We start from the raw sequence: 17,943 nt of genomic DNA, 5'->3' as shown, positions 1-17,943 counted from the left end.
TGGCTTATTACAGTCCAGTTTCCAGACTTAGGTCTTGTAACGAGCCGTGCGGCTGTGCGTCCATCACATGACCAGGAAGCATCTAATGACACAGCTGATGGCTTATTACAGTCCAGTTTTCAGACTTAGGTCTTGTAACGAGCCGTGCAGCTGTGCATCCATCACATGACCAGGAAGCATCTAATGACACAGCTGATGGCTTATTACAGTCCAGTTTTCAGACTTAGGTCTTGTAACGAGCCGTGCGGCTGTGCGTCCATCACCTGACCAGGAAGCATCTAATGACACAGCTGATGGCTTATTACAGTCCAGTTTTCAGACTTAGGTCTTGTAACGAGCCGTGCGGCTGTGCGTCCATCACATGACCAGGAAGCATCTAATGACACAGCTGATGGCTTATTACAGTCCAGTTTTCAGACTTAGGTCTTGTAACGAGCCGTGCAGCTGTGCATCCATCACATGACCAGGAAGCATCTAATGACACAGATGATGGCTTATTACAGTCCAGTTTCCAGACTTAGGTCTTGTAACGAGCCGTGCAGCTGTGCATCCATCACATGACCAGGAAGCATCTAATGACACAGCTGATGGCTTATTACAGTCCAGTTTCCAGACTTAGGTCTTGTAACGAGCCGTGCAGCTGTGCGGCCATCACATGACCAGGAAGCATCTAATGACACAGCTGATGGCTTATTACAGTCCAGTTTTCAGACTTAGGTCTTGTAACGAGCCGTGCAGCTGTGCATCCATCACATGACCAGGAAGCATCTAATGACACAGCTGATGGCTTATTACAGTCCAGTTTTCAGACTTACGTCTTGTAACGAGCCGTGCAGCTGTGCGTCCATCACATGACCAGGAAGCATCTAATGACACAGCTGATGGCTTATTACAGTCCAGTTTCCAGACTTAGGTCTTGTAACGAGCCATGTAGCTGTGCATCTATCACATGACCAGGAAGCATGTAATGACACAGCTGATGGCTTATTACAGTCCAGTTTTCAGACTTAGGTCTTTGTATCGAGCCGTGCAGCTGTGCGTCCATCACATGACCAGGAAGCATCTAATGACACAGCTGATGGCTTATTACAGTCCAGTTTTCAGACTTAGGTCTTGTAACGAGCCGTGCAGCTGTGCATCCATCACATGACCAGGAAGCATCTAATGACACAGCTGATGGCTTATTACAGTCCAGTTTTCAGACTTAGGTCTTGTAACGAGCCGTGCAGCTGTGCATCCATCACATGACCAGGAAGCATCTAATGACACAGCTGATGGCTTATTACAGTCCAGTTTCCAGACTTAGGTCTTGTAACGAGCCATGTAGCTGTGCATCCATCACATGACCAGGAAGCATCTAATGACACAGCTGATGGCTTATTACAGTCCAGTTTTCAGACTTAGGTCTTGTAACGAGCCGTGCAGCTGTGCGTCGATCACATGACCAGGAAGCATCTAATGACACACCTGATGGCTTATTACAGTCCAGTTTCCAGACTTAGGTCTTGTAACGAGCCATGTAGCTGTGCATCCATCACATGACCAGGAAGCATCTAATGACACAGCTGATGGCTTATTACAGTCCAGTTTCCAGACTTAGGTCTTGTAACGAGCCATGTAGCTGTGCATCCATCACATGACCAGGAAGCATCTAATGACACAGCTGATGGCTTATTACAGTCCAGTTTCCAGACTTAGGTCTTGTAACGAGCCGTGCGGCTGTGCATCCATCACATGACCAGGAAGCATCTAATGACACAGCTGATGGCTTATTACAGTCCAGTTTCCAGACTTAGGTCTTGTAACGAGCCATGTAGCTGTGCGTCCATCACATGACCAGGAAGCATCTAATGACACAACTGATGGCTTAGTACAGTCCAGTTTCCAGACTTAGGTCTTGTAACGAGCCGTGCAGCTGTGCATCCATCACATGACCAGGAAGCATCTAATGACACAGCTGATGGCTTATTACAGTCCAGTTTTCAGACTTAGGTCTTGTAACAAGCCGTGCGGCTGTGCGTCCATCACATGACCAGGAAGCATCTAATGACACAGCTGATGGCTTATTACAGTCCAGTTTTCAGACTTAGGTCTTGTAGCGAGCCGTGCAGCTGTGCATCCATCACATGACCAGGAAGCATCTAATGACACAGCTGATGGCTTATTACAGTCCAGTTTTCAGACTTAGGTCTTGTAGCGAGCCGTGCAGCTGTGCGTCCATCACATGACCAGGAAGCATCTAATGACACAGCTGATGGCTTATTACAGTCCAGTTTCCAGACATAGGTCTTGTAACGAGCCGTGTAGCTGTGCGTCCATCACATGACCAGGAAGCATCTAATGACACAGCTGATGGCTTAGTACAGTTTCGTTTCCAGACTTAGGTCTTGTAACGAGCCGTGCAGCTGTGCGTCCATCACATGACCAGGAAGCATCTAATGACACAGCTGATGGCTTAGTACAGTTTCGTTTCCAGACTTAGGTCTTGTAACGAGCCGTGCAGCTGTGCGTCCATCACATGACCAGGAAGCATCTAATGACACAGCTGATGGCTTATTACAGTCCAGTTTTCAGACTTAGGTCTTGTAACGAGCCGTGTAGCTGTGCATCCATCACATGACCAGGAAGCATCTAATGACACAGCTGATGGCTTATTACAGTCCAGTTTTCAGACTTAGGTCTTGTAACGAGCCATGGAGCTGTGCATCCATCACATGACCAGGAAGCATCTAATGACACAGCTGATGGCTTATTACAGTCCAGTTTTCAGACTTAGGTCTTGTAACGAGCCGTGCAGCTGTGCATCCATCACATGACCAGGAAGCATCTAATGACACAGCTGATGGCTTATTACAGTCCAGTTTCCAGACTTAGGTCTTGTAACGAGCCGTGCAGCTGTGCATCCATCACATGACCAGGAAGCATCTAATGACACAGCTGATGGCTTATTACAGTCCAGTTTCCAGACTTAGGTCTTGTAACGAGCCGTGCAGCTGTGCATCCATCACATGACCAGGAAGCATCTAATGACACAGCTGATGGCTTATTACAGTCCAGTTTTCAGACTTAGGTCTTGTAACGAGCCGTGCGGCTGTGCGTCCATCACCTGACCAGGAAGCATCTAATGACACAGCTGATGGCTTATTACAGTCCAGTTTTCAGACTTAGGTCTTGTAACGAGCCGTGCGGCTGTGCGTCCATCACATGACCAGGAAGCATCTAATGACACAGCTGATGGCTTATTACAGTCCAGTTTTCAGACTTAGGTCTTGTAACGAGCCATGTAGCTGTGCATCCATCACATGACCAGGAAGCATCTAATGACACAGCTGATGGCTTATTACAGTCCAGTTTCCAGACTTAGGTCTTGTAACGAGCCGTGCGGCTGTGCGTCCATCACATGACCAGGACTGCCGCCTTATTCCCGCTGGAAGGAAACCACTCGAAATTGAAGTTTAAATTCTACAACTTTAATTGTACAAAACTTCTTGTATTGATTGGATAATGAAGAGTTCTGCAATTTTTCTACCTTTTTATGTTTCTAAATCCTCTGCTTGCTGTCAGTTAATAATAACATCTATTGCACTTATAGACCTAGTCCTGCTCGCACAGCTGAAGGTTTGCTATAATGTATCGGTGCAGGGTGATGCTGATGATGGGATGAGCTCACAGGTGATGTCTCTAGACTGATACATTGTAACGGACCCTGAGCAGGACTGGTTCAGGAATGTTTTTTATTGATTGCGTTCACTGACAACAATCAGAAGAGCACCAGATCTATTAGAACGTGCCCGAAGCTTTTATGATCCAGGACAGTAGCTCAGGATGTGGAGGGTTAATCTTGGCAACGTCTCTGGGCGGCCGGGCATCAGCCGTACATTTGTGCTACCAACTGCTTAATTGTTCTAGGCCTGGAGTAAAGTGCTCGGGCGGTGTGATTGACTCTCTTGACTCGGTGCCAGCCGAGCGGTAACACCGGGCCACTCCACGTGATGTTCAGGAATCCGCCGGCCGCGGATATTTCCGTGGTGTGGGGTCCCCAGCCGTCACCTTTAGGTCCGGAGGGTTCATATAGATAAAGTCATAAAAGTCAATGTGTAATTTTTAGGATTTGATAAGAGTAAAGGGAAATGGAGAGAGATACTCTGCAGACTCGGTGCTGGACTCAGCCCTTGGCTCCTTGGCGTGCCTAGTGTGCTCTCTCTATTTTTTACCCATTCCTTAGACCCATATTGGTCACTTTTAACCTCGTCCTAAAGCTCTGAACTAACCGCAAAGAAGAGGGGGCACTTACTTTTTCGTTCTCCTTATTGACTCCATGGGACAGAACTTATTTTGATTCCATCTAAGCTTGGCGCAGTGTTTCAAAAATGAAGGGTAATTCTCTAAAAAAATAAGCAAAAAAAAGAACACTCCGTACTTGACCATATCGGCCATTATTAGGCCTCGACGAGTCTGAAAAAACAAAACTCAAGAAGTGCAAAAAGCCCAGAAGATGAGACTCCAGAATAATTACCAGCAGCTCCCTGCCAGCTATCAGCCGTAACAATGGCCTCAATCACCATTACCCACTCATCGCACCGGCTCTTATATAAGAGGACGCCCCGTCACCCGCCAGCATTAGGAGCTTTTAACAAGTCGTCTCCAATTTTCGACTTTCACTCTCGTGTTTCTAAAGACGCGGCTCCTGTCGAACATCTGACAAATGATTATACCTGTGAATAATAGCAAAAGGTTTTTAGCTAATAACCAGAGCGAGGGCTCTGAACATGAGGAGTAACGGCGGCAGAAAACACCCGGGTGACATTTCACCAAGCGTCAAAAAAAATAGAAAAAGTTTTCCAAGTCAGGTCAAAAAGTTTCTGTAATTTCATCATTATGCCATTCGAGATACAATAAAGGGGGCTGATGATAGGAACCTCCATGTAGGTGGGGCTGTCACCAGTCCTAGCACCTACAACTATGTGAACCCCTAAACATGAGGCGAGTGAAGACCACCCTAACCAATATTACACTTTATGTCAGGAGGTTTTAACTTTATAGTCCCAGATGTTCAAATACAATGTATGATCCTTGTGTGACGCCCTGTAACATGAAAATGTGGTAATCCCCTTTCTTTGTGCAGGACATGACCGATCCCATGACTCTTGTATCTACTTCTTCATGTTCTCGTGCTCAGGAGGAATTGTGTGTCTCATGCTGGGCAGCTTAAAATGAAGAGTCAGTGGGCAGAAGAATAGCAGATCTGGGGAGTATCATGTGTCTCATGCTGGGCAGCAGATAATGAAGAGTCTGGGCAGAAGAATAGCAGATGTGGGGAGTATCATGTGTCTCATACTTGGCAACAGATAATGCTGAGTCAATGGGCAGAAGAATAACAGATCTGGGGAAGTATCGTGTGTCTTATGCTGGGCAGCAGATAATGCTGAGCCAGTGGGCAGAAGAATAGCAGATTTGGGGGAGTATCGTGTGTCTCATGCTTGGCAGCAGAAAATGCAGAGTCAATGGGCAGAAGAATAGCAGATATGGGGGAGTATCGTGTGTCTCATGCTGGGCAGCAGATAATGCAGAGTCAATGGGCAGAAGAATAGCTGATCTGGGGAAGTATCTTGTGTCTTATGCTGGGCAGCAGATAATGCAGAATCAATGGGCAGAAGAATAGCAGATCTGTAGGAGTATCGTGTGTCTCATGCTGGGCAGCAGATAATACAGAGTCAATGGTCAGAAGAATAGCAGATGTGGGGGAGTATTGTGTGTCTCATGCTGGGCAGCAGATAATGCAGAGTCAATGGGCAGAAGAATAGCAGATCTGGGTGAGTAGTCACAGGTCAACCTAACACCTTGTAATAGAGGGGCTTTCAGATGTACAGAGAGGATATGTCTGTGAGAAAGAGGAATGATGGGAGTTGTAGCCCTTCACATTGATAGTCCCACCTACTGAAAATCTTGGTAGTCTCAAAACAATGGTGCAACATGGTGCTGGGCAAGACATGAAAAATGAAAAATACCTACTCCTGAGTTATGATGGCATCATTCAGACACATATAGTTTATTTAAAACATGGATAACCCCTTTAAATCCTGGTGATTCTGGATATATAATGTATGGCGAGCCTGGTTTGCAATGTTTTTCCAGCTTGGTTTGGTTGTACTTATGATATTATTTGTGTTCTTCGCCATTAGACGTGTTTCGCTGCACATAGCACCCCCCCTCCGCTCTTGCACCGTCGCCTGCGGATTGGGGGTGTCCATTCGGAGCTTTACACCGGATCCTCCGTTTCCTAACACTTTCAAAAGAAAGCAGAAATCTGCAGCGCCTAATGACTTCCTGCGCTTGGAGCAGATGCTGCGGCCTCTTCTGTTTCTTGGGGCTTTTCTTGATATTTTCTGGTGGAGGATATTTTTGCCTTGCCGGCGCTGACCTGTGCTTGCCTGGGTGACACTTTTCACACTTTGCTCTTGTGGAACACTTAATCATGCTCTATGGGCTCTTAGCTGAGGCCGGCCTCGGCCAGAGGAGATCAAGGCTGATTTGCAATGCAGATGGGCCTGGGTAAGTGCAGGGCTCCTGGGGAGGAGGATTAGATGCAGAGCTGGAGTCAAACTTGCAGAAAATTGCTGTCCAAGGCTCCTTCACCAAGTTCATCTGCCTGGAGTCCAGGAATATGCTGAGAGCCATCATTATCCCTCAGCCCTAAGAGCTCCCATGGGAATGGATGTGCTGCTTCCATCATGCCGAGCAGTGAGGACTAATGGGAGGCGTTACCTGCTGCTGAGGATGAAAGGTTGCGGCTTCCATTAGACAATGGTGGTCATTATTCATTATTCCATCCTCTGTGCTGTGTAATCATTTACCTGTGGGGGTCTCCACAGATAATTATCGGACTTGTAACTTTTGTAAATGTACCGCCGCATTGTGTCCCCTACATAGTAACTTCTGCATCGTGACTATCACATCATCATAACCTCTAGATTGTATCCTGTGTATTGTATCCCCTGCATCATATATACTGCATTGTCGCCTGTGTATTGTATCCCCTGCATCAGATATTCTGCATTGTCGCCTGTGTATTGTATCCCCTGCATTGTCGCCTGTGCATTGTATCCCCTGTATCAGATATTCTGCATTGTCGCCTGTGTATTGTATCCCCTGCATCAGATATTCTGCATTGTCTCCTGTGCATTGTATCCCCTGCATCAGATATTGTAACCTCTAGATTGTATCCCCTGCATCAGATATTCTGCATTGTCTCCTGTGCATTGTATCCCCTGCATCAGATATTCTGCATTGTCTCCTGTGCATTGTATCCCCTGCATCAGATATTCTGCATTGTCGCCTGTGTATTGTATCCCCTGCATTGTCGCCTGTGCATTGTATCCCCTGTATCAGATATTCTGCATTGTCGCCTGTGCATTGTATCCCCTGCATTGTCGCCTGTGTATTGTATCCCCTGCATCAGATATTCTGCATTGTCGCCTGTGTATTGTATCCCCTGCATCAGATATTCTGCATTGTCGCCTGTGTATTGTATCCCCTGCATCAGATATTCTGCATTGTCGCCTGTGCATTGTATCCCCTGCATCAGATATTCTGCATTGTCTCCTGTGCATTGTATCCCCTGCATCAGATATTGTAACCTCTAGATTGTATCCCCTGCATCAGATATTCTGCATTGTCTCCTGTGCATTGTATCCCCTGCATCAGATATTCTGCATTGTCTCCTGTGCATTGTATCCCCTGCATTGTCGTCTGTGTATTGTATCCCCTGCATCAGATATTCTGCATTGTCGCCTCTGTATTGTATCCCCTGCATCAGATATTCTGCATTGTCTCCTGTGTATTGTATCCCCTGCATCAGATATTCTGCATTGTCGCCTGTGTATTGTATCCCCTGCATTGTCGCCTGTGCATTGTATCCCCTGCATCAGATATTCTGCATTGTCGTCTGTGTATTGTATCCCCTGCATTGTCGCCTGTGCATTGTATCCCCTGCATCAGATATTCTGCATTGTCTCCTGTGCATTGTATCCCCTGCATCAGATATTCTGCATTGTCTCCTGTGCATTGTATCCCCTGCATCAGATATTCTGCATTGTCTCCTGTGCATTGTATCCCCTGCATTGTCGTCTGTGTATTGTATCCCCTGCATCAGATATTCTGCATTGTCGCCTCTGTATTGTATCCCCTGCATCAGATATTCTGCATTGTCTCCTGTGTATTGTATCCCCTGCATCAGATATTCTGCATTGTCGCCTGTGTATTGTATCCCCTGCATTGTCGCCTGTGTATTGTATCCCCTGCATCAGATATTCTGCATTGTCGCCTGTGTATTGTATCCCCTGCATCAGATATTCTGCATTGTCGCCTGTGTATTGTATCCCCTGCATTGTCGCCTGTGTATTGTATCCCCTGCATTGTCGCCTGTGTATTGTATCCCCTGCATCAGATATTCTGCATTGTCGCCTGTGTATTGTATCCCCTGCATTGTCGCCTGTGTATTGTATCCCCTGCATTGTCGCCTGTGTATTGTATCCCCTGCATCAGATATTCTGCATTGTCTCCTGTGCATTGTATCCCCTGCATCAGATATTCTGCATTGTCTCCTGTGCATTGTATCCCCTGCATCAGATATTCTGCATTGTCTCCTGTGCATTGTATCCCCTGCATCAGATATTCTGCATTGTCTCCTGTGCATTGTCTCCTGTGTATTGTATCCCCTGCATCAGATATTCTGCATTGTCTTCTGTGTATTGTAGCCCCTGCATTGTATCCCCTGCATTGTATCCCTTGCATTGTATCCCTTGCATTGTATCTGTTGCATGGTATCACCTGCATTGTATCCCCTGCATTGTATCCCCTGCATTGTATCCCTTGCATTGTATCCCTTGCATTGTATCTGTTGCATGGTATCACCTGCATTGTAGTCCCTGCATTGTAGCCCCTGCATTGTATCCCCTGCATTGTATCCCCTGCATTGTATCCCCTGCATTGTATCCCCTGCATTGTATCCCTTGCATTGTATCCCCTGCATTGTATCCCCTGCATTGTAACATCCACCACTGCTCCCACATTATATTTCCTGCATCGTATCCTCCACATTGTAATCCTGATCCTGAATTGTAAGCTCTAGATTAACTGTACGTTGTAATTTCGGCGTACATTCAGTCGTGTTCCTTGTAACTTCTGCATTATATTGTTTTGGTTGTTTATGGCGCTTTCATATCTATATGAAGCCTCCTCGGAGGCGCTCACCTGTTTCTGGCTGTCGGATTACATTGTGCTCAAGTTTCATGAGGGCAGTAAATGAGATCTGTGCTCCGAGAGTCCTGTAGGTGTGATATACATACGGGGCACATGATGATCGGCACAGATTGTACACAGCTGATGGCGAGGATGGCAACTCCTGCAAGTAGTCATCAGAAATACAGAAAGTCCGATAATCCTACATCACAGAAGATTCTTCCCTGTAACCTTTCATCACCAGAGGAGTGCGATCAGAGAGCACAAACTCTTAGTAAAGGCCTTGGCCCCCGATTCATCATTTGCCACTTATTGACTTTTCTATTTTTTTCTTGTGCAATTTGCTGACACTTTTTGCACCAAATTCTTCAAAATGGCGCGGGCACTTCATGAATTTGCCGCAAAATCAAAAATGCTCTTTTTGGGTTTTTTTGACTAAATTTTGCGATTGTTTAGAACCAAAAGTTGCCAATCTTTTAGAAAGTAGCAGAAATGCTCCAAATTGAAAGATCCTCCAGAAATCTTTCAGGGCACTGGAGTGAGACGCGAAAGAAAAAAGTTACTATTGGTAAAAGCTGGTTTTCATGAATCTGTCAAAAATATCTGGATGAGCAAAAAAGTCGGGAAGAAACAAAAAAAAAGGATAAGAATTGAAAGACGACTTAAGTAGTGGCACAAAAGGTGCCGAGAAAAAGTCACTAAGAAGGAGCAAATTACTCCAGAAAACAGGAGAAACTGCGAAGATGAATCACATGTAGTTCAGAAGGCGGAAACTCTACCAGTGAGCCACAGGCTGCACCCTGGTCAATTACACAGTTTTTTTATTGAATTTTACATACCAGTAAATGACACAGACGTATATGATGTCCCTGTAATTGTAGCAACCCGCACAGTAGAGTGAACACAACTTTTCGTGATGTGAATATAAAATTGTAGCAACCCGCACAGTAGAGTGAACAAAACTTTTTGTGATGTGAATATAAAATTGTAGCAACCCACACAGTACAGTGAACACAACTTTTAGTGATGTGAATATAATATGACACAATTATTTTTCCTGCAGTTAACTCTTCATTAAACTAAACATGAGAGATGGTAAAAGGTGAAAATACAGTTCTGTTAGTCGAATCTGCGGCACAAACTTTTCCGTCCCTAATAGAATTAAATGCCAAAATTTGCGGCATTCAGTATATTATTATTATTATTTTTTTTTATTTGCAGGAGGGTTAAGGGGGAGGGGTGTTTGGCACTCTTTGGTAAAGATTACAATAAAATATGTTTACACCTTTTATATACACAGTGCAGAGCATAAATGAGTACACCCTGACAGATTTAGTTTCCTCTCAGAATCCACATTTTCTGTGGGACACCATCCTACAAGATACTCCCACAAATGTCAGCCATTGATTGCTATCAGATTTATTAACAAATTAATTTTCCTAACAAATTCATTCAAGACCATGTTGCAGAAATGAGTACACCCCAATGAAAATCTTAAGAGCAAAGACAAAGATTAGACTAGAAAATTCAAATTAAAAAGAATTAACCCGCAGATCAGTCTAATTCTTCATTACCCCGATATCCAGCAGTCGGGCGACTATCAGAGGGCGAGACTTAAGAAAGAAAACTTTTGCCCATTATATATTGTCAGCAATGGCACCACATGGAAGAGAAATGTCACAAGGCCTGAGAAAGAAGGTAATTTTTTACACAGAAAGGTGACGGCTACAAGATCAGCGAAGCTTTAGTGATCATTCAGATACTGGAGCAAAAGTGATAGGAAATGTATCAAAGATGGAAGTGCAGCATCTCACAGAGACGTCCAGGTGACCTACAATGATACATAGTGGTGACCCTGTCCTTATGTCGCGGCACATGAGCCGCGGGTGTCGAGGGCACGTTGGCCGATGCTGTAGGGAAGCATGTGAGCCGCCGGTGTCGGCAGGCATGTGAGCTGCTGGTGTCGGGGGGCACATGAGCCGCTGGTGTCAGTGGCCAAGTGTCTCCTGATCTGACAACCGAACACCTATGGGGAGTTCTGGAGACAAGTGGTCACCACTCTCCCTCCGGGGTCCAGGCTCTAGAGCTCGTTCTGAAGATGGAGAAAGGTGGACGCTGTGATATGTCGCCAACTTGTTCCTTCCAGACCTAGAAGACTCAGTGCCTCCTTACAACTTATGGAGGTCACCCACAATACTAGATGGAGGAGTTATTGATGGGGGGTGTACTCATTTCTGCATCAACTAATTTGACTAAAGCTGGAGATTCTGTAATGAGAGTTAAAATATTACCTCACTGTCGTGTTATGGGGGAAAATGTTCTGTGAAAATTCAGAATTGTCAGAATGCGGAAACTGTTCTTGTGCTCAGTGAGGTATTAATAATAATCTTTATATAGCACCAACATATGCCGCAGCGCTTTACAATTCAGAGGTTCATATATAACAGTCATAAGTATCAGCTAAAGATAATACAAAAATTAAAGCAAAAATAATGACGCCCCTGCTCGTAAGAGCTTACAATCTACAATGAGGTGGGGGTGACACAAGGGACAGGGGCTTATTTACAGTGATGGTCCGGCCATCGTGAGGGGATGAGGGATAGATAAAGGCGGCATGAGCAGTCACCGGCCAGTATCTGCAGTCACCGGCCAGTATCTGCAGTCACCGGCCAGTATCTGCAGTCACCGGCCAGTATCTGCAGTCACCGGCCAGTATCTGTAGTCACCAGCCAGTATCTGTAGTGCTTTTGGGTTTGGTGGAGACTTATGTTTGGAGAAATAATGAATGGGCTATATATTAAAAAGGACTTCGATTAAGGAACGCGATAGGCCGCCCTAAAAAGGTGTGTTTTTAGGCAGTGCCTAAAACAATGTAAGTTGTGGTTCGTCCTAATTTTTGGGGGTAAAGCATTCGAAAGCACAGGTGCAGCTCGGGAGAAATCTTGGAGCCGGGAGTGGGAGGTACGGATTAGTGCAGATGTTAGTCGAAAATAGCTTTTGGAGCGTAGAGAACGGGTAGGCCAATATACAGAAATGAGGGAGGAGATGTAGGGGGCGCCGCACTGGAAGGTGAAGGAAGGATTATTGTCAAACATAACACCCAGACAGCGCGACTGCTGGCTCGGCGTTATTGTAGGTATTGATTAAAATCTGACTTTTCAAAGAGGGTGTACTCGTTTATACTGAGCATTGTATGAGTGTAGTGTAGGGTGTGATATAGGGCTAACGTATAGGGTGTGATATAGCCCCGATATGTAGGGTGTGATATAATGTTGATATAGGGTGTGATATAGGGCTGACATTTAGGGTGTGATATAGGGCTGATATATAAGGCTGATATATAGGGTGTGATATAGGGTTGGCATATTGTGATATAGGGCTGACATAGGATGGGATATGATGCTGGCATATAGGGTGTGATATAGAGCCGATATAGTGTGATAGTGTGATATAGCACTGATATGTAGAGTGTGATATAATGCTGATATAGGGTGTGATATAGGGCTCATATATAGGGATGACATTTAGGGTGTGATATAGGGCTGATGTGACGAAACAGCTTCTTATCTTAAGCAGCCAGACGTCTAGATTTGTTAAGCCAAGAGAAATACACTATTGTGTTTGTGTTGACTTGTGAATGTATGTGTTTTTTTGGCTGGTCAAGAAGAACAGTGACTCAGTGTTTGGGAACAATGATGTTTGTCACTATGCTAATTGCATATTCTACTAAGCCAGCTAGTTTATTTGAGTTAGGGATTAGCTCAAACAGTGAGACCTGAGCTGCAATTTACCCCCCCATCCCGACCTGTGACAGATGACCTTAGCCACATATGATATGAAAATATAAAAAGGGTTTTATATCCTGCTGGAAGGAAAATCAGAGGATCAGAGATACATTCTTCAGAATATCAGCTTGGTAGCATGGCTTTATCCAGAGAGACACAGATTTGGATTCTACATGATTCCGGCCTAAGGGTACACGGCCCTGACTGGAAGGATACAGATCTGCACCATTGACCATCAGAGAACCCATGGATACATTTGGGGAGACCAGGTTGGGACAATGAAGTCACCTGGCCCCATGGATATGTTGTTTGGGGTTGCCAGGTAGGACCCTCCGGTCGCCTGGAGCCCATGGAGACATTCGGAGAATCCAGATTGGGATCAGCCGATCATCTGGCCCCATGGAAACTCTCAGAAAGGCCTGGGAGGGACCCTCGAGTCTCCTGGCTTTGTACCTCGATTGACTGTCGGCTTCCTAAGCTTGTCGCTATCTCCTCTCTGTGGGGGCCCGACAAAAGCGGGGGGCCACTGGTTGAGGTAGCTGGCCCTGGAAGTCCCCAAGTCACAGCTGTTCCATTCCCAGGCGGGCCAGCGGAAGGGTGAGACTGTGTAATATTCTACCATCTTGGGTATTTTGCTGGGACTGTTCTATATGTTTATTGTCTGTTTGGAGGTTCAATAAAGTATTGCCACACTGTTTTACTCTCACCCTGTGTTGTCTGAGTAGTATTGTGCCCATTTTGGAGGCAACAGTGGGATACTACTTAGCCTAGCGGATCTGGGGGAACTGCAACGGACTGGTGTTAGCACACATCGTCCAAGGGCTTCACAACCAGGGAGGCATATAGGCAGACCCAGCAGACCATAGGTGAGGCATACACAGCTGGTTTCGGACGCTACCATGTCCAACCCCACCAGCCTGGCCTTGGGAGGAGGACGGGAGAGGATATACAGCAGCAACAAGCAACGGCAACTAAAGGAGCTGTGCCAGCTTCAACGGATTGAATACCAAGTGTCACGCCAGGTGTGAGTGCAACACGGAGGGGAAAGGGAGCCCAGACAACTAGGGAAAGGGGGAAGAGGTGACCTCCTAATCTGGACTAGCGTCACCCTGTCTCCCCCTAACGTCCCTATAGAGCCTCCGCAGTTGTCGCCGATCACGTGCCTCACCCTACTGTCCCTGGCGTAAGGCTATAGCTGGGGGAGGAAGGAGATGAGCACTAGTCAACCTCCGCTAGCACTCTAAAGACAAAAGGGGAAGACAACACAGGGGAACAACAACTCAGCTTTAGAAGAATTCCAATAGGGCACACGGCCTCAAGGCTCCAAAAAGGACGTGATGCTGCTTCAGCCAAGTTCCAAGTAGAAATGAGTATAACCAGCGATGCCCACCTAGACACACCAGGTATATATACACACCCAAACTAAAGGGAGGTAGTCGCTGGGTCCTAAACACAGCCTCCTATCTAGGCAGCTGTCTGCATTGCCAAACGTGGAGATCTCCTGCAAACCACTGCAGGGCGACTGTCTGTCACCTCTGACACACCCGTGACACCAGGCCACCGACACTCATCGGATTTAAATCAGGAGCCACAGAATGCTGAGGATGGCATGGGTGGATGCAATGGATACGAGTCAGTTCTCGTCAGTTATGTGTGGAGTTTATTCGTAAGGAAGACATGGAATATGCTCTGAGGAAACTGGATGATGCAAAGTTTTGTTTTCATGAAGGTGAGACCTCTTATATTCGTGTCTGTGCTTAAAGACATGCTGATGGACTGTCTTTAATAGGTGGAGAAGGATAATTGGGATCCTATCATATCTGGCTGATAAAGATGGGGGGGCAATGTGACGAAACAGTTTCTAATCTTTATCAACCAGATGTCTAGATTTCTAAAGCCAAGAGAAATGCACTATTGTGTTTGTGTTGACTTGTGAACGTATGTGTTTCTTTGGCTGGTCAAGCAGGACACTGACTCTGTGTTTGGGAACAATGATGTTTGTTACTCTGCTATTCTACTAAGCCAGCTAGCTTATTTACAAGAGCAGGGGGATTAGCTCAAACAATGAGACCTGACCACTGCACCCGACCTGTGACTGATGACCTTAGCCACATATGTAAATATAAAAAGGATTTTATATCCTGCTGCAAGGAGAATCAGAGATACATTCTTCAGAACATCAGCTTGGTAGCATGGCTTTATCCAGAGAGACACAGATTTGGATTCTACATGATTCCGGCCTAAGGGTACACGGCCCTGACTGGATGGATACCGATCTGCTCCATTGACCATCAGAGAACTCATGGATACATTTGGGGAGACCAGGTTGGGACAATGAAGTCACCTGGCCCCATGGATATCTTGTTTGGGGTTGCCAGGTAGGACCCTCTGGTCGCCTTGAAGCCATGGAAACGTTCGGAGAATCCAGATTGGTCATCTGGCCCCATGGAAACTCTCGGAAAGGCCTGGGTGGGACCCTCGGGTCTCCTGGCCTTGTATCTAGGTGGACTGTCAGCTTCCTAAGCTTGCCGCTATATCCTCTCTGTGGGGGCCCGCCAGAAGCAGGGGGCCACTGGTTGAGGTAGTCTGCCCTGGAAGTCCCAAAGTCACAGCTGTTCTATCCCAGGTTTGCGGAGAAGGAAGGGTGAGACTGTGTAATGTTCTACCATCTTGGATATTTGCTGGGACTGTTCTGTGTGTTTATTGTCCGCTTTGTGGTTGAATAAAGTATTGCCACGCTGTATTACCCTCACCCTGCGTTGTCTGAGTAGTATTACGCCCACGGATGATACCAGGTCTTCACAGCTGATATATAGGGTGTGATATAGGCCTGGCATATAGGATGTGATATGACGCAAGCATATCGGATGTCATACAAGGTTGATATATAGGATGTGATATAGCGCTGGTATATAGGATGTGCTATAGCGCTGATATATAGGGTGTGATATAGGGCTGACATTTAGGTTGTGATATAGGGCTGATATGCAGGGTGTGATATAGGGCTGAAATATAGGATGTGATATAGGGCTGACAAATAAGATGTGATATATCGCTGATAGGGTGTGATATAGGGATGACATGGGGTGTGATATAGGGCTGATATGTAGGGACTGATATAGGGCTGATATGTAGGGACTGATGTAGGGCTGACTTTTAGGGTGTGATATAGGGCTGAGATATAGGGTGTGGTGTAGGGCTGACATTTAGGGTGTGAAATATGGCTGATACTGTATATAGGGCTGATATATAGGGCTGACATTTAGGGTGTGAAATAGGGCTGACATTTAGGGTGTGATAGAACACCCTATCTGGTAACATTTTGGTATTTCTTCTATGGCCATTCGTTGCCTCCTGATATGACCCCCATATTCTGCGGATTCTCCGGCTCCACTGCATCTTTTTTTGCTTTTGAAGAACTTTTCCCTTCTTCTTGCGGTTCTTCCGTCCTCTGCTTGTTTCTCGGCTGCGCACACAGCAAGGAGCGCTCAGCGCGGGCTTTGTTCTGCGGCTCATAATGCGCTCGTACAATGAGCCGTCTGGTAATTGTCTGCCGCGTTCAGCATTATGGCGAGCATTTGTTCTGTGCAGGAAGATTTTCTGCCGGATCCTTAATGTCTTTGTGCGGCTCGTCTGTGTCTGATCCCTCACCGATCATTGTCTGCAGCGTCATCAAAGAGCGAAAGGCAGAATTATATACATCCACCGGGAACGGGGTACTGCTGCTGAGCTGTGTATCTAAGCCTGTCATGTGCGATACTGTCACATACCAAGAGTTACACCCAGTATACAGGACAGGAGGAGTGGTACTGTGCAGTGTATATATACAGGACAGGAGGAGTGGCACTGTGCAGTGTATATATACAGGAGGAGTGGTACTGTGCAGTGTATATATACAGGACAGGAGGAGTGGTGCTGTGCAGTGTATATATACAGGAGGAGTGGTACTGTGCAGTGTATATATACAGGAGGAGCGGTACTGTGCAGTGTATATATACAGGACAGAAGGAGTGGTACTGTGCAGTGTATATATACAGGACAGGAGGAGTGGTACTGTGCAGTGTATATATACAGGACAGGAGGAGTGGTACTGTGCAGTGTGTATATACAGGACAGGAGGAGTGGTGCTGTGCAATGTATATATACAGGACAGGAGGAGTGGTACTGTGCAGTGTATACACACAGGACAGGAGGAGTGGTGCTGAGAGTAGCACCTGCCTCCTGAGCCCAAGCGCTTCCAGGAGGAGGGTCGTCGTCTGCCTCTCTTCTCCCCAGGGAGAGGCAGGCCTACTGGGAGGCCGGCATGGCTTCCCAGCCTCCTATCCCCCGGTCTATGCCGGCGGGGGAGAAGGAGCCTCAACAACCGGCCCAGGAGGGAGTGAGGAGATCGGGAAGGGTGAGGAAGAGCACATCCACCTGCTCCAACCCCGAGACTGTTCACCGCCCGCCCAGAGAGAGAGACCGGGGCACCCCAGGCCCCAGGAACAAGAGCCCAGTAAGATCCTGGGGGGAGATGAGCTCCAGCGAGTCCACAAGTTCCTTCTCCTCCCGAGTGGTCGCCACGTTACGAGAATACGAGGACGCCGGCAAAGCACTAACCCAGCTGAAAGAGGAGCTGAGGGAGGCCCGGATCCTGAACACCCGGGCGTCCAACAAGGAAAGACCCGCAACCTCCCAGAGGTTTAAAGCCCTCAGAGACAGGTGGTCAGGTTAGTGCTCCTCCGGGAGGGGATTGAGAAAAGCGCAGGTCCCTTCCTGGAGAGGTTTAAGAACCAGCGGCGGTTCTCAGAAATGAAGGGGTTAAACACCTCAGGAGAACCGCCAGCCGGCGTCCTTAGTGAAGAGGAGGGGGAGGATGAAGAGGTGACTGGAGTCTCAGTTGCTGGAGCCAGTGAGGGGCAGAGCCGGAGTTCCAGTG

The 17,943-nt window shown here is 46.7% G+C and overlaps 1 protein-coding gene across 7 annotated transcripts in view; it reads left to right on the top strand.

Annotated features, from left to right (window-relative positions):
* Positions 1-17,943, top strand: part of CNTFR (ciliary neurotrophic factor receptor) — an 869,018-nt gene that overhangs the window by 82,942 nt on the left and 768,133 nt on the right. The window lies entirely within an intron of this gene.

This window comes from Phyllobates terribilis, unplaced genomic scaffold, assembly GCF_046119375.1.
Source record: "Phyllobates terribilis strain yellow unplaced genomic scaffold, ASM4611937v1 Scaffold_1__5_contigs__length_1240528914, whole genome shotgun sequence".
NCBI classification, from domain to species: domain Eukaryota; kingdom Metazoa; phylum Chordata; class Amphibia; order Anura; family Dendrobatidae; genus Phyllobates; species Phyllobates terribilis.
Note: the sequence above shows the minus strand (reverse complement) of the source record. Positions and strands in the feature narration are given on the sequence as shown.